The following is a 23,560-nucleotide window of genomic DNA, read 5'->3' on the forward strand; positions in this document are numbered from 1 at the left end:
TTTTTGGCTTGCTTGTTGTTTGAGGCCGGCCTCAAACTCAAAGCGATTCCTCTGCCTCTGCTCTAGAATACGGGGAATAAAGTTACGAGCCACTACACGTGGCAGCTGAGAGTTTAAACTGTCCTTTAAGCAGACAGGGTTGTAACCCTGGTGGGGTTTTCCGTAGGAAGGCGGGGCTGAGGTGGGGAACCCTGGGTTGATAAGACACAGCCTCTGCTAGGCTCGGGTTGGCAATCAAGCACACGGGGTACGGTGTGAGCTGCAGAGAGGAACCACGCTATGCCATTAATACTCTAGCCATGTTAGATATTTAACAAACATTAAAAAGCATTTTATTCAACCGAAATGTATCTGACATCATTATTATCTCAACTTGGTGCTATTTAGAAAATCATTAGGGGATTTTTTAAAAAAACAAAATTCTAAATACTTGCAACTTTCATGTTTTATGATCACAGTCTAATTTGGGCTAGCCACATTCCAGGTGCCATATGTGGCCAAATTGGACAGAGAAAATAGTAAGAGCGCCCCTCCCCCACTCTGTCTTTCACTCTGTGACAGTAGTTCTCAACTTGTGCATCGAGACCCCTAGAAAACCTCCATCTCCAAATGGTGTAGCAATGAAAATAATTTTATGGTTGGGGGGAGGTCACCACAACAGGGAGAATGTTATTAAAGGGCCGAAGCATTAGGGAGGTTGAGAACCATGGTTCTGTGAGATCATACACGCGCGTATGTATTAGTGAAGACAGCTGGGGTGATGCCTTCTTTTCAGCTGACGGCATCTTGTGGGTAGAGAAAGAGAAGAATCTAGACAAGGCTCCAAACACTGGCAGTAACTATAAAGTCTTTCTCTTGTGAGATTAGTTACAGCAAATGGAGCATTATTAACTAATCCGGGTCCCTGCTGGATTCTCCCAGGCATGGTCCTTCTCTTTGGTGCTTCGAGTATGGTCCCTGGAACAGGAACCACAGCTACGCCTCTTTCTATGTCAGGAACCATTGAACATTCTGCAGACAGCGCCTTGTTTAATTTCCGTGCTTACAATTAGCACAAGGAAGCCCTATAGGAAGTGTTTCGGTTCACTTTGTGCGGCAATAACAATGGCAAGAAAAAAAAAAACCCATCATGAACCTGGTAGCTCATGAACAACAAACTCATTCCTCACAGTTCCAGAAGCTAGGAAGTTGGAGATTCGGGTAGTAGCAGAGCTCAGAACGAGGACGCAGGCCCGTGTTTCTAGCTACAGGAGGCTGATGCTGGTAGAGTAAGAAAGACCTCAGGGTCTCAAAGCAGGCGACAGAGCAACTACTTGAATCCAGGCTGGTCTCTCTCTGTAGAAAGGAGAGTCCTTACGACCATGGCAGCAGCTAGACCCCAGCGAGCCCATGTGGCTCATTCATTGGCTGAGTAATCAGTCAATGAACCAACAAACCCGAGTGGCCATTGGGAGACTAAGCACAAGGTCACTGCCCAGCTACAACAGACCTGGGACTCCTCCCAGGCTTTCCCGCCACGATCTGTGACTAGCATTGGCTTTTACTTGGGTAAGCATCACCTCGGGGATGGCTGCTGGCGGTTGCCTTGCGGTTGACTCTTCTCTCTCCCAACCCGCCCGGCTTCCCCAGTAACAAGAATAATTTATCATTCGCAGTTAATTGGCTCAGTTTGAAAGCATCTGCAGAATGCGCCGATTCTAGGCCCCGGTTGCCCTTCCTGGTTTACACCTGTGCCCCGGTTTTATTTCACAGTGCTCGTTTTGTTCTGAGGGTATCCCCGTCTGGATGGTAAATTATGCATCGCGCTGGTCGCATAAGACAAGCCCTCCGCTTGGCCTGCACAGCTGCGCTCTGTTAACTGCGCCACAGCAGCTGCCCTTGGGTAACAATAGGCCTGGCAGCCATGGGTACTGATGCCCAATGCTGGAACACAGAGGACTTTCTCATGAAGCCCAGTACCCACGATGCCTCTCTCCGGCTCTTGGCTCTGCCACTCCCCCCCGACTCTTTCCTTCTGTCGGAAATGAAGGTCTTGTAAAAGCCAGGGGAACTGTATGACGACACCGCTCCGTCTGTCCTGCTGTTATTGTAGGCCCAAGTCCTTTTCAACGAAAGATCAACGCCCTCTGTACACAGTAGAAGAGGAAAACCCAACCCCTGGGGGCCCAGGCGCTTACTTGTGACGTCTGCGGTAGTTGCGAATTTGTAAACTATACTTTCCCCCGTGAGAATGTGCGAGGCAGTTACAGGGCTCTCTAAGGCCAAACACCATTGCGAGCTCAGATGGTGCCATCTCAAGTCTTGAATCAGGACTGATAAAACGGGAATAAGCCACCACCACCAGCAAACATCAGCTCCAAAACACACTGTGAATATTGAGATCTCTAATGGTAGGGAGTCTACCAGACACTGAATCTCAGAAAATTCAGTTTCCAGACCCTTCGTTTTGAGGATTTCATAGAAAAGTTGGCCCAGTGTTTGGATGAAGGGCTTTGTGGGGGAGTCAGCACAGCTGGGTCCCGCTGTGCGCGCGCAGGAAACGCATGGTTCCCAGCAACACCGCGCTGCACGGAGTTCCTGTTCCACAACGCCATGGTGTGGCGTGCGAGGCAAGTGCAGCCTGGATGTATTAAAAATCTCAGAGGAGGGAGCTGGAAAAGCCCTTCCTGCACAACAGAAAATGGCAGGCCCTTGCGGGGCACCGTGGCTCTCGCCTTTGATCCCGTTACTCGGAAGAGGCGCTTCACGGCTAAGATTGTTGCGGGACTGTGGGCTGAGGTGTTGAGCTAAGCGATGACCCACATGGAAGGGGGTGTGCTGTTTCTTCCAGAGACAACGGCTTGCCCGCTAATGTGGGATTTCCGAGGAATTAACTGAAATGAGAGGGATGGAAGTTACTTTGGGCGCAGTGTGTGGCATGCCTCTCCAGCGTGCATAGCAGGAGGCTTCCTGTTAAGAATCCCACTCAACATACGTGAAGTCTTTTTTGTTTCGGGATTATTAAATGTATCCTACTAGGATCTCTACTATGCAACAAAGCATTGGCGCCGATTCACCCTGATAATGAATTAGCCCGCACTCCACAGCCAACCCCCACCCTCCCCCGGCAGAGGCGCCTGAGATAATTTCTGGGAAGACCATTGCTATCGGGGGCAATAGCGGCTCCGTGGCTGTGTGTCTGTGTGTCTGTCTTATCTGCAGGGTTTTCATTGCATTCACGAACAACATCTTTCCAATAAGCCAAAGTCATTTCATGCCGCACCCGCTTTTCCCACCCGGCTTCCTGCTGGTCCCGGGTCAATATTTACGCCTGGCCGCTCGCCTACTGTTTGCCCGAGGAGCCTTCGGAGCCCGGTCCGCAAGCTCTCATCAAACAGGACCGCGGTTCCCCTTTTCCCATGATGTATTGCCGCCTCGGGTAACGTTTCCATTTCGGCAGGAAAAACTCCTTTCCCAAAAAGTCAGACGCCAGTCTCCATTTTAAAAAGAGACCCGGGCCGCTTCAGGGGGCCACGAGGACCCCGGCCACAGCTGCGGGTCCCCTGGCTGTCTGTCCCTGGCTTTACGCTGAGCATCTGTCTGCAAGCGAACCCGATACACGCCCTGACCTTACAGGGGGATCTCATGCAACAGCCGAGAGGGACAGAGACCGCGGCCTCTGCTCAGCTCCCTAGCTCCCTTCCCCAGACAACGAGGAAGTACAAGGACCAGGCTGTCTTCCCAAGGCTGAGGACGTGCCTGAGTCCAGGGATTCCGGAAGTGCTCCTTTCCAAGTGCTCCTTTCCAGCAACAGGCTTACACTTGGCTTCTTTCTCGGTCACTTCTATGTGGCCCCCAGATCTAACTTTTTTATTGACTTTTTAAAATATATTTTATTTTTTTGAGATTATAATTACATCATTTACCTTTCTCCCTTAAACTTCTACTCTCCTTAAAATTCATATATGTGTGTGTATACATATGTATATATATGTATATATATATCCTGCTCAACCCATATAAAATTACTTATATGTACATGCTTTCAGAGCCCACTGTTAATTTAATTTAATTTTATGCTCACTGTTAATTTTCAGACGGGGTCTCATTGTAGCCCTGACTGGCCCGGAACTTTCTATATAGACCGAGATGGTCTCAGACTGAGACTCAGCTATGCACCTGCCTGCCTCTGTCCCCTGAGTGCTGGGATTGAAGGTGTGTCCCTCCATACCTGCCCCGCCCTCTTCCCCTTTAAGATCAAACTGACACCAGAAGACACGCATTATACTGCTTTTCTTTTTCTCTCACCACAGTAATAGGCCTGGCCTTCAATTATAGGCAACGGCACCTGGCACATAGCAGGCCTTCAGTTCTGGGCGAGCTACAGGAGCAGACGCCCAAAAACTCATCCGTCTTCCTTCACAGGCACCGATACTCGCCATTGCTCTCAAGGTTGGGCTCACCTTGTCAGGGGCTTTGCAATCTGGCCCAACTGCCTTTTTTTTTTTTTTTTTTTTTTTTTTTTTGGTTTTTACGAGACAGGGTTTCTCTGTATTGTTTTGGAGGCTATCGGTCCAGCCCAGCCTCGAACTCACAGAGATCCGCCTGCCTCTGCCTCCCGAGTGCTGGGATTAAAGGCGTGCGCCACCACTGCCCGGCTCCAACTGCCTTTTTTAAATGCATTTGACCCTCTCTCCATTTACTCCTGTCCCAACCATAGAGGGACAGACTCCCCTAGGTAGGCCCTGAGCCCCCCACTCACATTGGGTCTCCTTGGATGCCTCGGTCTCCCCTGTCCCTAACACTAACCTCCAAGGAAGCCCGCAGCAATGGCAGAGTCGCTGCACATGCTCTGGGTGTCAAACACCGCCTTGAGCCCTTTCTGTGACATCGTACTCTCCCTTTGCATTCCATGAATGGTGAAAGGCACTAACCCAGTCCGTGACTTGATCACCTAGAAGACCCAGCTTTAGCCCCCCCCTTCCCCGTCCCACACACCCAGCACCCATGCTTCCTCTGGTGTGCCTCTGACTGCTCACCGACACTAACAGACTTACTGCAGGGTTAAGGATGCAGAGGCCCTCCCGGAACCGTGAAGGCCACGGCAGGGGTGGTCAGCATGCTTCTGTGTCCGGCACAGTGCTGACATGCAGGGCGTGCAGTTAATATTATGCAATTTTGAATTTACACATCCAAGAGATGGATCCTGGGTGTCGTAATAGTTATGGCAACTGTCTGCAAATCAACCCAGCCAAACACCAGGAGCAGAGGCCTCCCACACATCCTCAACATCATTGCTTGATGGGAAATGCTTCTTGGAAGACAAAGAAGCATTCACAGGACGAAACGGTAGCGAACACGGATAGCAAGAAAGGTTTACAGCAGAGTGTCTTGCCGATTTACACGGTACTCCCACGCCAATGCCAGGAGCAGTTCTTTTTTCTTTTTACAAAGATTCTCTCTGCACCCTACCCAACAAGCCAGAGTGGTCCATGGTGTCTTTAGAGACAAGCGAGGGGGGAGCGTCAAAGAGGAGAAGAAGAGGGGAAGAGGATGGAGAAGAAGGAGGGGGAGTAGGAGGAGAGAGGAAAAAGCAGGAGGAAGGAAAGGGGGAGGGGGCAAAAGGAGGAGGAGGAGGGAGGAGGAGGGCATAGAAGGGGGAGTTATCAGCTGTGAAAGGGAGAAGCTGTATCATATCATTTTCTCGACGCTTGCATCGGAACGAGAGCAACGGGACCCTTGCTGCCTTGTGGGAAGGAAAGGGGGGTTCCACTCACTTTTCTGGTATCAACTCACACACAGCAAAGGGTCCAAGGACCAGAAGCCAGATAGATAGACATCTCCAAAGAAGACACCCCCACCCCCGCTTCCGATAGATCAGTAAGGGAACAGCAGCCGGGTTTCAGGTGGCCACATGGAATTTCCAGAGCTGTAGTCACCCCGTGAGACAAATGTCGACTTCAAGCTGGTGTCAGAGCTTTAGCCAAGGTGAGAGAAGAAGTGCCCCATTGATGGGGCACACGGGGGTGAGGGGGGCTGGCTGGGCTGGGCCACATCCCTGTACGAGCAGGGCCGGCGCTTGCTCTCCCTCGGAGTTCAGCTAAGCGCAGGCACACCTGATGTCTGCTGGAGAGCTTCCCAAGGCCACCCCAGATCCCCAGCATTGCTCAGACCAAGAAGGTGGCCAATCTGTGGCTACAGCTCCAGCAGCCTCCTGAGCCCTGGTCCTGAGGAGGCGTCCCAAGGGCTGCAGAGGGACATCACACAGGTCAGGCCTGTATGTGTGTGTATATATATATAGCACAGGTCAGGCCTATATATATATATATATATACAGCTCATCCCAGCTCTCCACACAGAACACCTCGGCTATTGACAGTCTGTCACGCCAAGGACACATAGCCTGAATTTTCCACTCCTCCCACACAGCTTGGCTGGCCTGGCTAGCAACGGGGTTTATTTTTACAAAGATCATCGCTCTGCAGCGTTACCTCCTGGCCAGGGAGGCTCGGAGGCAGCTGGAAACGGGAGGCAGCTGGGGGCTCGGCAGGGCGGTGGGCAGCCCTCAGCGCCTCCCACAGCACCGGGAAGGAGGAAAGCCCTGGCCAGAGGCCATGCCACTGCTGGCTATTCTGGGAAAGACAGATGACAACAGCAGGGGGAGGGGATCTCACTCATCCTAGGGGACAAAGCAAACTGACCTCTGGCTGGGGAGCGGCCAGGCCCCCGGGCTGAGGTTCCTGGTGCAGCTGGCTGTCTTAACCAGCCAATGACTTGCTCCTTTGGGGAAAGTGTCCGAAACATCAGTGAAACTAAAATTCCAGAATCGGGAGCACTTCCTCTTTCCAGTCCACAGGGCAGCACGACTTTATACTGAGCCTAGGTTCTCACAGGAGGGGGGGTGGTCTGTGCCCTGTCCTGGGATAGGCGTCTCAATTGGCATCGGCAGCATTTCCACGCAAACGGGTCATGGTGCCCTGCAACTCTTGCTCTCGTGAATAGGAAAACCATCTTTTACCCCTCCTGTTTGACTAATTTCTTTTGCCAGCTTGGCCTTTTTTTCAAAGGTACCCCGGAGGTAAGCCTAGGCCAGAGTATATCACCATAAATCTCAGTGAGCAGAGAAGGCTTGCACAGTCTGTCTTTCCCTTTATAGCCTGGTGCTGGGGCTCCTTCCTCCTGGGAGCTGTGAAAAGTTTGAACAGATGTTCGGAGTCAGGGGAGGGATTCGTTACTGCTGCTCTGTTTACTTCCGGCAGCAGGATCCCTTCTCTGTTGCCTTCCGAGCAGGGGCAGGCAGGCGGGAGCTAATCTCCCAGATTTACCGCTACCCCGTGGGGGAGGGGGAGGGGGAGGTCTGAGATCCCAGTTCCCACCAAGCATTACAGAAACAGAATGTGAGGCGCCCCGAATTCACACTTAGCACTGCCTTCTAGTTTTCCAAAATTAGGTCACTGAATTTGCTACAGCAGTAGCCTTGGCTCCGGGGCATCAATGAGGCAGGCAGGCAGCTCACACAGGCAGCTTTTAGTCAGAGTGCCTGTCCTACAGGTGCCTCAGCTTAGAACGAAGGGACAAAGGAGCCACCATAGACCTTTCTCTGACATTTGTGGTCTGGTGACATTTATTCTCCTCCAGTATTTACACTAGGGATTGAATGATGTTTGTTTTGGGCGTTATAATAAAAACTCCCTGCAAAAATCACCTGGGATGAAAATACATTAAACAAATCTCCCGATCACAAATATTGATTGAGAACTTAAAGTGATCCAATAGAATATGAAACACACCTTGATCTTTAGTTCTTATTGCTTAGTCAGAAGAGACGGAGATATTTGCAGATATGACTGAACAAGGACATACAGTTCCACAGAGGTCACTTTCCCTTCTCACTTCTGTGCTCTCTCTCTCTCTCTCTCTCTCTCTCTCTCTCTCTCTCTCTCTCTCTCTCTCTCTCTCTCTCTCTCTCTCTCTCTCTGTGTCTGTCTCACTCTCCTGTGTGTATCTCTGTGTGTATGTCTCTGTGTTTCTCTGTCTCTGTCTCTCTGTGACTTTATCTGTGTCTCTTTGTGTCTCTGTCTCTCTGAGTTTCTCTGTGTGTCTCTCTCTGTGTCTCTGTGTCCCTGTCTCCCTGTCTCTCTCTCTCTCTCTGTGTCTCTGTCTCTCCCCCCTCATATGTGTGTGGGTGTGTAATGGTGTGTGTGTATGTGTGTGTAATGGTGTGTGTGTATGTGTGGGTATGTAATGGTGTGTGTGTGGGTGTGTAATGGTGTGTATATGTAATGGTGTGTGTGGGGGTGTGTAATGGTGTGTATATGTAATGGTGTGTGTGTATGTGTGGGTGTGTAATGGTGTGTGTATGTGTGTGTATGTGTGTGTAATGGTGTGTGTGTGGGTGTGTATATATATGTGTGTGTGATGGTGTGTGTGTATGTGTGGGTGTGTGATAGTGTGTGTGTAATGATGTGTGTGTATGTGTGTGTGTGTAACTGTATGTGTGTGTGTGTGTGTGTGTGTAGAAGCCAGGTGACAATCCCAGGTGTCATTCTTCTGGAGCCATCTGCCTTGTTTAATGAGATAGTATGAGACAGTTTCTCACTGGGACCGGGGTTCTCCAATAAGGGTGAGATGCTGGGTCACTGGCACCTGCCCATCTCTGCTTTGCCAGTGCTGGGGTCACGACACGCACCGCCACAGCCTGTTACACGCATGCTCAAGTCAGACTCGGGTCCTCATGTCTACACAGCAAATGCTTTAGCGGCTGCCATTACTCTAGCTCCCTTTCTTAATGTCTGTAGTTGGATGTCCCAAGCTCGCACGTGGCCACTCTGCCTCCCGAGTGCTGGGATTAAAGGCGTGCACCACCCGGCCTAAGAGAACAGTCTTTTGGTATTTTCTGAACAGCGGAAAGTCGTCTCTCTTCCCGTGGAAAACCACCCAAGCAAATTGTGCTTGAATTGTGGCCCCTTCTTTCTGACCACATTTCACAAAACCAAGACAGCCAGTCAGGTTGGCCGTGGCTGCCAACGCCCTGTCCCCTCCTTATCTGCTGAGATACTTTGAACACCCAACCGGCCCTGGACTCCCTCATCAGCTCGGTTGTTCGAGGGATGAAAACCCTTCCTAATTTGAATTCTAATAAACGGCCTGAGGAAAAGTGTGTCCTTGTTTGTTTACATATGTAAAATTAGAAGCACTGTGAAATCTCAGACAAAATTAGCCCGTGGTGGGTGGCCAGGGAGGAATCGGATAACCCAATTAACAAAGTCTGAGCCATCTCCCTTCCCAGAGCTTTGGAGGATACTGGTCGGAGAAGAGGCCACCACTGCCCCAGGAGCAAAGACATCAGCACGCTCACGCTGTTCTCCTCCTTGAGCATGGAGGATGTGGAGCCTCGTAGTTCTGAAAGGTTCCTGATGTCACCATTGCCATTTGTCCCCAGAAATGCATCCGCTGTGGCCAGGAGGAAAGCCCTGGGTGTTAAAAAACCTGCCTTGTGTTCTGTGCTCTCCATCAGGGCACCTAAGCAACCCCCTCCTGCCAATACTCGACAGCTGATCATTGCCTGGGTCTGCAGGGACAGATCTGCGTCCACACCCGTAGCCCTGACCACATCCTTTGGGGCGTGGTCACAGGTGGGGACGTGACCAGTGAAAAGGAAGGGTTCGGGGTTGGGAGCCCCTTCGGGTCACGGAGAGCATGGGGAGCTTTCCGTGTAAGTCATTTACTAATGGACTCGTCTTTGATTTGTTGGTCTGGTGAATCCGTATATCCACTCCTCTAGGGGTAAAAGAGCAGCGTCTGTCACAGGGAGACCGGCTCCCTCATGGTAATTCAACCTGAGGTTGACATTATCATCAGTAGCCCAAGTCAGTGGCGACACCGCTTTCGTTTCTGCTAGTTTCCCCATTATCCAAGGATTTCTAACAAACAAGCTTTTATTCTCTGGCAACAGCAAGTTACGCATAATGATTAAAAATGACAGATCTTGTGTGCAAACTCTTCGTTGGCTTCCTGCAAAGAAGCAGGCTGGCAAAGGGGCTGCTATTTCTTTACCAAGAAAAAAAAAATAATAAAGTCAGAGCGAGTGACTTGCCCGTGCGTGCCAACTGTCATCTGGGACAACCGGGACTCTTGACACACTTGGCAAACCGCACAAACTTCTCTGTTTTTCCCTCTCAAAGCACAGGGCAGAGACAGCCATAGCTGTGTTCTCGAAATGTCAGGCTTCCAAACAATTTTCAGTACCGATGATGTGTTTAAAACGAAATTATGACTTACTTCTCACATGGCTTGGAGACTGTTTAGCTGCACTGTGTCTCAGGTTAAGAAGGTATACTCGCTGAGGTTTTAAACAACGCGTATATCATAGGGCTTCCATTTAACTCTCTGCTGTGGGCTTCTGTGCTCGGACATTTAGTCAGTCATGAAGATGTCTGGGGAGGCCGTAGAACCTTAAGGGGGAAAACCCTTGCTGGAGCAGGCAGATTACTGAAGGCACGTCCCACGGCCTCCCTGCATTCTGCTTCCATTTTAGGGGTGTGTGAGTGAGGGCTGTTGGTCGAGACAGGGTCTCATTACGTAGTCCTAGCTGTCCTGGAACTTAGTTTGTGAAACAGGCTGGCTTTGAACTCAGAGACCTGCCTGCCTCTGCTCCCTGAGTGCTGGGATTAAAGATATGCCAAGCCCGGCTGCTCTCTTCTTCACTGCAGCCTCCTACGCTGATGCAGCACTTTCCCCATAAAAATAGACTTTATCCTCTTAAGACGAGGGCAAACAAACCCTTCCTGCCTTAAGCTGCTCCATGTAGGTTGAGATTGGGAAAGACCTACAGGAGCTGTGGGTTTTAGTTCCAGGAAGAATGCCACAGTCAGCTTTGGGAAAACATATTTCTAATTAACTAATTTAATTAGTGAATTGATTAATTAATGTACATGGGTGTTCACCTGCATGCGTGTCTGTGTATTACATGTGTTCTTGATCCCCCAAGGAGGCCAGAAGAGGGCGTTGAATTCCCTGGGACGGGAGATGGTTGTGAGTCACCATGTGGGTGCTGGGAATTGAACCAGGGTCCTCCGGAAGAGCAGCTGGTGCTGTTAACCGCTGAGCCATCTCTCCAGCCCCAGGGAACATCTTACCATGCTCTCCACTATGAGATTTATGACAAATCCAAAGCAACAAAAAGTCTGGCAGTAAAGAGGCATGCTAAGTCTCACTCACCCAGCATGCACATTTACCACAGGATCCCCTGCAGAGCTGGCCTGCAGTAGGTACTGGGTGGACACAGGATACAGAAGCAGCATTTCCTGAGCAGCACATACATTTGTCTAAATAGCCTGGTGAGATACCCATTCCTTGGTTCAAGCCCCTTTAAGGGAGACAGCAAACAACCATGACAAGGACAAGCCCTGTTGGTCACCTAGCGTGCTCCTCCTGAGCCCGCCTCCCTCCTCCAGCACTGCCTCTGAATTCTGAGCCCTGGATTTTCCTGGGACTTGGTCCATAGCTTCTGCCTTGGGTAGCTTTTTGTGCTATGACTCGAGTTACGTCCCTGTCCACTTTATCTTCCCGGTGACTCTCTCGTTCTGTCTCAGGGGAGGACCCGCCCTCGGATCCCATGCTTCCCTTCAGAGCCCTTGAGGCTCTCTTTCAAAGCGCTTCCGTGGAATGTCTTGCCAGCCAATTCTCCTCATTAAAGTAAGGATGGATTGCAGGGCGGTGGTGGTGCACGCCTTTAATCCCAGCACTCGGGAGGCAGAGGCAGGTGGATCTCTGTGAGTTCGAGGCCAGCCTGGTCTACAGAGTGAGTGCCAGGACAGCCTCCAAAGCTACACAGAGAAACCCTGTCTCGAAAACAGACAAGCAAACAAAAAAACCGTAAGGGTGAATTTTTGCTCTCTCCTTCAATCGTCACAGGGAAACATAAATCGGCAACACCATTGGAGAGAATTAAGTGGTGAACCAGTGGCCTTGGGGAAGGACAGGGGTGGACACTGTAGGTCGTGACATATGTCATCTCATGCTATGGTCTCCATGGATCATGAATGGTTGAAATTTTTACTTCTGTTTTCCCAAATCAGGAAATTGATTATTTAAGGGGTGCAGGTTGGCATCCCCTACCCAGAACACTTGCGATCACCAAATCTGTGTGTTTCAGATCTTGAAACGTCTGTGTATACACAATGACGCATCTTGTGGATGAAACCCAAATTTACAGAATTCATTTCCACTTGTATAAAATTACCTTCAGGAAAAATTGTCTGGAGACAATTTAGGCCAATATTTTAGATAAACAAAGTTTCTTGGTGCGTAAGTGGTGTCTCGTTGGGGTTTAAAGGGTGTGGATTCTGGAGCATTTGTGGCTCCAACATTTTAGATCAGGGCGCTCAACTTGGAGTAACTTGCCTGAGGCCACAGAGTTTGAGCCGGCAGAGTCCGGGCTGGAACCTAGTCAGTTGTAAAGGGCTGGCCACTGTGAACCGAGGAGCCTTCTTTTAGAAGCACGTGACTTGCAAGGTAGGGGCGGGTCCTCAGTAGCTCCCCTCCCTACTGACGTCACACATTCTCCTGGGTTGGCTTCTTTTCCCCTCCATCTCCCTGCCAGAGTCATTTACTGTCACTCAAGTCGTACTGCCGAACCGCTCTTGTGCAAACATTCTCACGCCGTTCACAAAAAGTTTGGACTCCAGCTAAATGTACACGTCTCCCGAAGGTTCCGTAGGCGTGGCCCTCTATACAGCAGGGTAGCGGTGACCTATGAGAGACGCTGCTGGGTGAAGTTTGGAGCCTGGGTGATGCGGGAGCGCCTGGATCGCATCCTCAGCCCTACCCACCAACGAGCACTGCGTTGTCAAGATTTTTAAGTACAGGCTCCACGTTCGAATATTTACAGGGAGACTTTTGATGGGGGACGTCCTTCCGTGTATCTGTTTCTCTTATTGGCTGATGAATAAAACACTGATTGGTCAGTAGCCAGGCAGGAAGGATAGGCGGGGCTACCAGACAAGGAGAAGGCTGGGGAGAGGAAGGCAGAGAGGACACCGTGCTGTCAAAGGAGTAACATGCTGGGTTATGGGTGAATCACAGCCTCGTGGCAATAAATAGACTAATAGAAATGCGTTAATGATTAAGAGAGAGCTAGTCAATAAGAAGCCTAAACCGTTTAATAATTAATACAGTGTTCAAGTGCTTATTTGGGGGCTAAACGGCTGCAGGACCAAGTGGGAAAGAAACTCAAGCTTTGGACCTTAGCGCGGTATTATGTGAGACCAATGTCCAGTGTTCCTTTCCCAAACCCAGGACCAGTACAGAACACATTTCTTCTTCTTCTTCTTCTTCTTCTTCTTCTTCTTCTTCTTCTTCTTCTTCTTCTTCTTCTTCTTCTTCTTCTTCTTCTTCTTCTCCTCCTCCTCCTCCTCCTCCTCCTCCTCCTCCTCCTCCTCCTCCTCCTCCTCCTCCTCCTCCTCCTCCTCCTCCTCCTCCTCCTCCTCCTCCTCCTCCTCCTCCTCCTCCTCCTCCTCCGCCTCCTCTGCCTCCCGAGTGCTGGGATTAAAGGCGTGAGCCACCACCGCCCGGCTCTACAGCACACATTTTCTGAGATTCCATCTGCACACAGTACTCCAAGGCTGACTGAAGATGAGGACTGTGCTGACTCAGGGCGGGGAAGAGGTTTAAGGAGCGCGGGTCTGACTCTCATTGCTGTGTGGTCTTGGGCTTTGCCTCCCTCATCCGGTAATGGGGGATACACCCTGATTTACCCCAGCAGTGGTGAGGCATGGCCGGTTTGGACGGTCATGGGATATCGCTTAGACACAGTGGGAATGCAATGACAAGCAAGAAGATTTGAATAATTGGCCTCTCAAATATTGCCAGCCAACCCCCAATAAGTGCCTATGGCGAGCTGGAGTGAAGGGAGTCACAGCACACAGACTCACTCATCGCCATGGACGTCACCTGCTCTAATACCTGCCTGCTAAGTGACAGCTTTGGAATGTAAAGGAAAAGAAAACCGCATAACACCTTAAAAAAAAAAAGCAAGTCAAACTACACAATAGAGCCTAAGTTTAAAAGTTATATTCTTTTACTATGGGAGGAGGGGCGCACACCACGGCGTGAATGGAGAAACGGCTTGCAGGAGTTGTTTTCCTACATGAGTAACACAGGTGTGCGGGGTTTGAACTCGTGAAGTTAGTAGGCTTGGGAGCAAGCACCTTTCTCTGCTGCACTATCTTACCAGCCCGTACGTAATACTTTGAAACTTTCGGGCACACTCCCATGAAACCAAAACTGTCTTGTAGATGGAGTAATCCCTAGAAACAGGTGTACCCCCGCAACTTAAAGGAATAAAATAAATAACTGGACTAAGTGTACTCTTGCTTTATGAGGTCTGGAAATGAAAAACTTCCTTCATGTTCTCTAACTTACTCTTGGAGAGGGGGAAATTCGTGCAGGATGAAGACGTAACTCCGGGAAGATCAGCCGGGAAATGTGATGGAGGAGGCTTTGAAATTCTCACAGAAACCCGTGCACTGCTCTACAGGCATGACCCCTGCGGTGGTTTCAACGTAATTGGCCTCCATAATCTCACAGGGAGTGTGTACCGGGCTTTCATGAGCTGTCAACCAGCTCCCAATTTATTAGTTATGAATGCCTGGCCGTGTCTTATGCTTGTCCCACCAGCCCTTACAACTTAATTAATTATTATTTTCATGTGCATTTTTTTTTTTGGCCATAGGTGTCAGGTCCCCTGGAACTGGAGTTACAGACAGGTGTGAGCCGCCATGTGATTGCTGGGATTTGAACCCAGGTCCTCTGGAAGAGCAGTCAGTGCTCTTAACCACTGAGCCATCTCTCCAGCCCCATAACTTTATTTACCGTGTTTCTCTTCACCTATGTTTTGCCGCAGTTTTTTTTTTAATCTTTCTTTCATTCTGTATGTCCTACTTTCCTGTCTGTCTGTCTGGCCCTGGGAGAATTCCTCTCCTCCCTTATTCTCTTCTCTCATTCTCTCCCAAGCCTAGATTTCTCCTCCTACTTAGTCTCTCCGCCTGGCAGTCCCACCTATCACTCTACTTCCCAGCTATTGGCCTCTCAGATTTTTATTAGACTAATCAGGTGCCTTAGGCAGGCAGGGTAAAACAGCAACACATCTTTATACAATTAGGCAAATGTAGCACAAACAAACGCAACACATCTTCAGCATAGCTAAAATGATGTTCCACCACAGAGACAAGGGTGACGCATCTTTACGTAGTTAAAGTGATATTCCACAACAGGAGGGGCACTATTAGGAGGCGTGGCTGTGTTGGAGCAGGTATGTTCCTGTTAGAGGAAGTGTGTCACTGTGGGGGGCGGGCTTTGAGGTTTCCTATGCTTGGGATACCGCCCAGAGTGTCTGTCAACTTCCTGTTGCCTGCAAGATGCAGGCCTCTCGGCTTCTACTTAACACCACATCTGCCTGCCTGCTGCCACGCTTCCTGTCATGATCATAATGGACTGAGCCCCTGAAACTGTGAGTGAGCCACCCCAAGTAAATGTCTTCTTCACTATAGGAGTTACCATGGTCATGGTGTCTTTTCGCAGCAATAGGAAACCTCAACTAAGACAATCCCTCCTCCATTCCCGCATGACCATCCTCCAGATCAGTCACTCAACACTGACTCACCGTGTATCTACTCTAAACTGTGCGCTCTCCTAGACTTTCTAAGGAAAACAGTAATGCTCCCTGCCCTTTGTGGCCCACTCAGGAGCCTAGATATGGAAGTCTGGCAGCCCTGATCCTTGGCCATCTGTACTGAGGGATCCACAAAGACTCTGCTGGCAAGAGAGAACTTGCTCAGAGTTGATTTTGGTTGCAGTGGTCTGGACAGGCCGCACATCGCTTTGGAACCAGTGCTATGTATCTACCTGGTTCGCCATGTTGGGTTGGTGCTGGAGTTGCGACTTCATAATCTACCCTCTCCTAAAGTCAAGGCATGCCCTGGATGCTTAAGGCGGATTGCCTAGGGCCTGTCTCCCACTGTGTAGAGAGCAGCTGTGAGCTTTGAAGCTCCTGGTGCCTGTGACCTGTCTGTATCTGAGATGGGGAAGTGACCTCCAGGTGTCCTTGGTGTGAATGAAGTCACCAAGGACGTTTCAGAAAGCGGTGACTCTCACACGCCCGTCTATAGGTTCTGGTCCTAAAGTTTCAAATTCAGCTCAGGCATCAGCACCCTCTCAACTATGCCATAAGATTCTGGCGCCAGCCCCGAGAGAGGCCTGTCGATAGATGATGTGCTGGGAAGATTCCAGCCAAGGACTCAGGGTCAGCTCAGGCTGGTGTTTCTCATTGACCCAGGAGTTCAGATTCAGCAGAAACCCTGCAATTTGAGGGCCTCTGCGCCCCTGCCAATATCACCCCTAGGGCATCGTTCTTCCCTCAAGACTTCACCCCCGACTGCCGCAAGGGCTGCTGGGAGGGCGCCCCTGGATGCTGGGGATTTTATACCGTGGGGTCCCCAGACCTCATTTTCTGATCAGGCTAGCCTGGGCCCTTCACCAAGACAGCGTCTGAGTCACGGCACTGGGAACATCCCATTTTCTGGTGTCATAGAGCTAACCTCACAATGTTGATGGTTGTAGAACACCATTCCTAAGACGCTGGGAAGTGACAGATGGCCTCTTGGAGTGGGTAAGATGGAAAGAACATACCCCAGACAACCCTGCGCATGGGCAAATAAAAAGATCCTACTCGTCCGTGGAGACCTCCTAAATCCTAGAGTAGATTAGCCTCAAAACTAAAAGATAGCCGACCTGTGGAATAGGTGGCGGGAGTGACGATGATTACAGAGAGAGAGCAGGTGATGACGTAATCCATAGTAGATCCCCGTCACCATCTGAGTAACTCCTAGAAAAAAGTGCCTCTTGTCTCCACTGCAGGAAAGGCAAACTAACTCTGTCCCTGAGTCTTTTTTAACTTACTGCACACATATTTATTGAGCACCTACTTTGTGGATAACACCCACCTCAAAACTAAGATTCATTTTGATGAGCCGGGAATTGAGAATCCACTCATGCCTGTCAACTAGTAGGCTTTATTCTGAATGAAGTTACTGCAAACTGTAGGGAAAGACCTTGGGGAGGACTTTCAGAACCCTGCAGAGAATTTCGGAGCAAGGAAGCGAGGCAATCCTGTAAGCGGCGCGGCACACCTTTGGGCCTTCACTCTCCGCTAGTTCCCAGCAGGCAACAGAGCCCAAGCATGGCTTGGAAGCAGCGTTCCAATCTACCCGTGGCTTTGGAACGCTCCTGTGGAGAGAGGGCTCGCAATAACTGATGCCACACGCATATCCTTTAATGGAAGTTTGCAAACAGGGCTGGTATAGGCTTTAAATCATGATTATATTAATCCAAGGAGAAGGCTTTACTGATGCCTACAGAATTGAAGCAATGACAGTAGTCCTACTGAGACATGTGCTCCCGGGGTGGTGATAACAGGACAACTTTTCGGCACAGAGGGGGCAAGGCAGATTTTCGGCACAGAGGCGGCACGGCAGAAATGAGAGGCTTTGTTTGGGAGAGGTGGTGATCGACAGCTCTGTGTGAACAAGTTCCATTTTCCCCCCACCCCCAACAACATGCCCAGCTTGCCTGTGTTCCTTGAACAAATTATCTCTTGTACTTAGAACATCCTTCTCCAAAGCCTCTCTGGACTACCGATGGGGGAATGCCCTTCTGTATATACGTTTCTCTTATTGGTTGATGAATAAAACACTGTTTGGCCAATAGAGGCAGCAAGATAGGCGGGGCTAGGAGATGAGGAGAATGATGGGAAAACACTTTGGCCAATAGAGGCAGCAAGATAGTCTGGACTACTGATGGGACATGCCCTTCTGTATATACGTTTCTCTTATTGGTTGATGAATAAAACACTGTTTGGCCAATAGAGGCAGCAAGATAGGCGGGGCTAGGAGACGAGGAGAATGGTGGGAAAGGTAGGCAGAGAGAGAGAGAGAGAGAGAGACCACGAAGAGACGCCACGCAGTGGAGGAAGGAGTGACAGGTCCTAACCCTTCTCCGGTAAGACAAGACCACGTGGAAATACTTAGATTTCTAGATATGAGTTAATCATTTAGACAGAGCTAGCCAATAAGAAGCCTAGCCATCGGCCAACAGTTTAATAATTAATGTAAGTCTTTGTGTGTTTATTTGGGGGCAGTGGGACCTGGAGGGACAGGAGCTCCAGCAACAGAGCACCAAGGATGCCAGGGGCCATTGTAGCGAGGAAAGACGACACAAGGTCAACATCGAGCTTCCTCACTTCTTTGTTCCTTCATGCAGCTTTTCGTCTATCTTCTGCGCCTCTCCATAGCCCTGTGGGGGCCCCATGTTTACCACAGGGAACTTCCTGTGTTAGCAGAGGAACTGTACGGCTGTGTGATCCGGGTATAACGAGGGTGTGTCTTAAAACTGCCTTATACAGAACGGAGGCGTAGAAGTGACCCTGCGTGGCGTGCTGGGAGGACAGGAGCTCTTAGCTGGGGCAGCTACTCAGAGCCTGGGGCTAGACTCCTGTCATCCATTGTCTTTCCAGTTCGTTCACCTTATAAAATGACTCATTTATTATATATGGTGTGCTTACGATATATGCTGGTACATGTTATTATACCAGGGTTAAAAGTGTCGTCTGTAACAGGGAAGGAAAGAACAGCTCCGTGGGAAGTAAGACGTGTGCCGTGGCCCCAAGCCAGCCATGAACCAACGCCCCGGGCCAACCATCCTGGATGTTCATAGAACCTCAGTTCAAAACCCAAGTGCTTATGTCTCCCGGGAAACGCACGAGGAAGAGGGTGGGTGCCAGGAAAGGTTGCCACGGTAGAAATACATTTTAAGGATTTTTCTGGGAACTTAAGGGGAACGTCACGCAGATGTGGTTGGGTCAGGCCAATAAGAATCAGGGCATAAAACAGGTTTCAGGGTGAGCAGCTAAGGAGGGGAGCGCTGCTCGTCCCCACGGAATCCCGTGGAACTGAAGTCCAAATTTATAAGGAGAAGGACATTAAAGGTGGCTTTTAAAAGGGCTCTGCAGGACGCTGGGCCCCGCCTTCTCCTCCCCTACTCCACACTGCCCAGAAGGGCACACATAAGCAGTTCACCTCTAGAAACAAAGCATCCATCACGTTGGCAGTTGGGACGGTCACGAACCTCTTTGTCTGTTTCCATGAGCAGTGCCCAGCTCCAGCGTCCCTGACAGGAAGCAGAACACATCCCTGCGTAACTACCCAGGGAATCCCTCAGCCGCCTCCATCAGTCACACCATTAGCAGCCACTGAAGGAAAACAAAGCCTGTAAGGGAATGGGAACCTGGGGGGATGGGGCTGCGGCTCAGTGGTTGAGGACACTGATTGCTCTTCCAGAGGTCCCAGGTTCGATTCCCAGTACCCACAGGGTGACTCACAGACATCCGAAACTGCAGTTAGTTCCAGGACATCTGACAGCTTCTTGTGGCCTCTGTGGGCATCAGGCATCGGCATGGTGCACAGACAAACGTTTTGGGAAAACATATACATATAAAATGATAAATAAAAACAAACTAACCAGACGCAGTGGAAAGGCTAGATAATCGCAATAAAATGTCACAAAAGTGAATCTGTGACCCAAAGGACAGACCTGGGAGAAATCTTTGTATTTGTGTAAAAAGGAGTGAGGAAAATATGAGACAAAAATAAGAATGCAGAGGAGAGAGTGAGGGCGTTGAAGACGAGAGAAACAAGGGAGAGGACACTGCAGGAACGCTTTCCCAAAGAAACCTCGAGTCAACTGGGATTTCAAAATCCTGAAGAGAAATGACGAAAACAAACCAACCAATCGAACAAAAGGCAAAAGACATAGCTGGACCCTTTCTAGTGAAATTGATGCTCAGCAAGGAATGAGGAAGATCCAAAAAGCCCACAGAGGTGAGAAAAACCCACCTCCAAAGGCATCAAAACAAAAACGGCAGCTAACTTTTGCCTTCTAGTCTGCTAGAGGACAATGGAACGAAGCCCACATGTTCATGGCACAAATTTATCTTGAATATATTTTCAATTATAGGGGAAATTGAAGACCATAGTCCTTTTACCATAAAAAACCCCTAATAAATATACCATAGCAAGAATGAAAATGGTTCTAAGAGAAAGGTGTACCTGGAGACAATGGAAATAATCTATTGGCCATGGGAAAAACATCCCAGCAGACTGGCTGAATTTGAAAGCAATCCAGGAGGCTCAGTAAAGAGAATTTTTAACAAGACACAAGATTTTAGCCGGGGATTCAAACCCCCAGTTTGACTCACTTTTTCTCCCGTTAACGTAAAATTAACTACAAATAGTTTCCAACCTCAAAACAGCGGTGGTTCACCTGAAGCCAAAGGAGACTGACAGTGATATTTTTTGTGAATTTTCTAATCGATCTAGTACAACCGTGTGGAGCCCACCACAAACACGCCTTTCCCAAATATCCTACCATAAGCACATGCTGATTTTATACTCCTTGCCTAAATGAGCCTTCAGTTTATCACGGCCAACTTACTAAGAAGCAAAAGGAACCCGGGCCTGTCACACATGCTGCAGACTTGACATTCCAGGACAGCCGGAAAAGTGAAAGATGATCACGAGAAATGCTAGAAAAATAAATGGATAGCAGTAAGAAATAGAAAGCACAACAGGCACTTAAGCAATAATGGAATACACAAATCCCAGGAGCTGAGCCTCCAAGGAGAGACAAGCTCAAGAGCTGCATTGAGTTCCCCTGGATTCCCTGTGGGTCTAGTCCTGCGAGTGTGCGTGCGTGTGTGCGTGCGTGTGTGTGCGCACACACGCATGCACACAGAGGTGATGACTTCTCAGCAGGCGGTCTACTGGTCTTTCTGGAAGTGATACCATGGACTATGCTCCTTAATAGTCTTTTATTTCCTTTTTGAATCTCCTTTTGGCCAGCGGAACAGTCCTGTACATGTGATTAGCTTTTGTTTTCTTGTCCAGTGATGTTTTTTATCTGATTATTCGTGTCTTCCTCTCGTCTCCATGAGACAGGGAAATCAACTGAAAAATATAAGCCTATGCTTAATGAGAAACAAGTCCCCCTTTAAAACCAAACTGTATTCTCTCAATGCTTAATTTTTAACTTTTAATTAGAATTTTTAAAAACTTCCTGATTTAGAGATGTTATCTGACCTCCAAATCCTCACTTTCATTGTAGAATTCTGTTCCTTCTACTAGAGTGAAATAATGTATAATGTTTTCGCTTAAAAACATTAGTAGCAGTTATTTTCAGGCAGCAGAATATTATAGTGGTATTACTTTTTTACATTTTTTTGTTTTCCAAATGTTCTACTCTATCATAATCATAAACTGATTTCATCTTTGTTACTTAAGATGAATATTAATTGAAGGCTGCCCTAGTTTCCCTTCTTGTTGCTATGATAAAACACTTTGACAAAGTAAGTTGGAGAAGAGTCATTCAGCTTACAATTCCAAGCCATAGACCATCACTGTGGGGATGTCGAGGCAGGGACTTGAAGCCGCTGGTCCCATGCAGAGTCAAGACCAGGGAGCCCGTGAAGGCATGCCTGGCTTAGCTCACACCCTCTTTTGTAACACTGTAGACCCAAATCCAGGGAAAGGGGCTGCCCACTCTTAGGCCGAATCTCCCCACATCAACTAACATATTTAAGAAAATCTCAGCTGGGCGTTGGTGGCACACGCCTTTAATCCCAGCACTCGGGAGGCAGAGGCAGGTGGATCTCTGTGAGTTCGAGGCCAGCCTGGTCTACAAAGTAAGTTCCAGGACAGCTTCCAAGACAACACAGAGAAACCCTGTCTCGAAAAACCAAAAAAAAAAAAAAAAAAAAAGAAAAAAAAAAGAAAATCTCCCATAGACACCGCCATCAACAATCCCAACAATCCTGATGTAGACAATCTCTCTCTCACTGAGACTGTCTCCTCGGGTGACTCCAGGTTGCGTCAAGTTAAAACTCACCATCACAGAGACCAATAAAAGACTGTTTGAGAAGCATACTGGGGCCAGGCAACTTTCCAGGCTCAAGGATTTTTCTTTTGGGTACTCAGGATGGCAAGATAAATGACTTCATGGAGATGGTATCCACAGAGCTGCAGAAATGGCTTGGGGTGATCTGGGCAGCTAAAAGCATTAACTGCTCAAACCCGATGGCCAGACTTTCACCCCTAGGACCCATGGGGCAGGAGGGAACCTACTCCAAATTGGCCCTCTTATGTGTGTGCACACATACACACAGGCTCACACACACATGTACACATTCATACACTCTCACACATACAAACATTCACACATTCACATACACACACACTCACACACACATGTACACATTCATACACTCTCACACATACTCACACACACATTCACACACTCTCATACATACAAACATTCACACATTCACATACACACACACTCACACACACATGTACACATTCATACACTCTCACACATACTCACACACACATTCACACACTCTCATACATACAAACATTCACACATTCACATACACACACACTCACACACACATGTACACATTCATACACTCTCACACATACTCACACACATTCACACACTCTCACACATACAAACATTCACACATTCACATACACACACACAGGCTCACACACACATGTACACATTCATACACTCTCACACATACTCACACACACATTCACACACTCTCACACATACAAACATTCACACATTCACATACACACACACAGGCTCACACACACATGTACACATTCATACACTCTCACACATACTCACACACACATTCACACACTCTCACACATACAAACATTCACACATTCACATACACACACACTCACACACACAGGCTCACACACACATGTACACATTCATACACTCTCACATATACTCACACACACATTCACACACTCTCATACATACAAACATTCACACATTCACATACACACACTCACACACAGGCTCACACACACATGTACACATTCACACACTCTCACACATACAAACATTCACACATTCACATACACACACATACACACACACTCACACACACATGTACACATTCATACACTCTCACACATACTCACACACACATTCACACACTCTCATACATACAAACATTCACACATTCACATACACACACTCACACACAGGCTCACACACACATGTACACATTCATACACTCTCACACATACTCACACACACATTCACACACTCTCATACATACAAACATTCACACATTCACATACACACACACACTCACACACACCCAAATTGAAAATAAAATAAAATGAAAACAGTGGCGACTGTTTTATATCCCCCCCCCGTCTCCTCCTTCAGCATCAAGAACATAAGACCACTGTTGTGTGTCTGAAATCCGTTTGTCAGGAAGTATCATATAATTTCCCCACCTTGCAAAGGCCTCAGAACAGTTCTAATCATGTCAGGACTTTCGATGCAGATCTTAATTAATCGAAGAACACACGCAATAGATAGGAGGCAGGGTTACTTCGGAATGTTCCAGTTTAAAAACAGTAAAAGGATAACCCAGAAACTG

General features: G+C 48.6%; 1 protein-coding gene across 5 annotated transcripts in view; it reads right to left on the reverse strand.

The window, feature by feature from the left end:
• Nucleotides 1–23,560, reverse strand: part of Ncald (neurocalcin delta) — a 294,541-nt gene that overhangs the window by 52,845 nt on the left and 218,136 nt on the right. The window contains exon 1 of one of the 5 annotated variants that reach the window (XM_013115317.3): nt 20,527–20,617. The exons of the other annotated variants lie outside the window; for them this stretch is intronic. The gene's annotated coding sequence lies outside the window, so the exon portion shown is untranslated. Of the gene's footprint in view, nt 1–20,526; nt 20,618–23,560 lie in introns of those variants that run through there. 5 annotated transcript variants of the gene reach the window in all.

This window comes from Mesocricetus auratus, unplaced genomic scaffold, assembly GCF_017639785.1.
Source record: "Mesocricetus auratus isolate SY011 unplaced genomic scaffold, BCM_Maur_2.0 Super-Scaffold_100023, whole genome shotgun sequence".
NCBI lineage: Eukaryota > Metazoa > Chordata > Mammalia > Rodentia > Cricetidae > Mesocricetus > Mesocricetus auratus.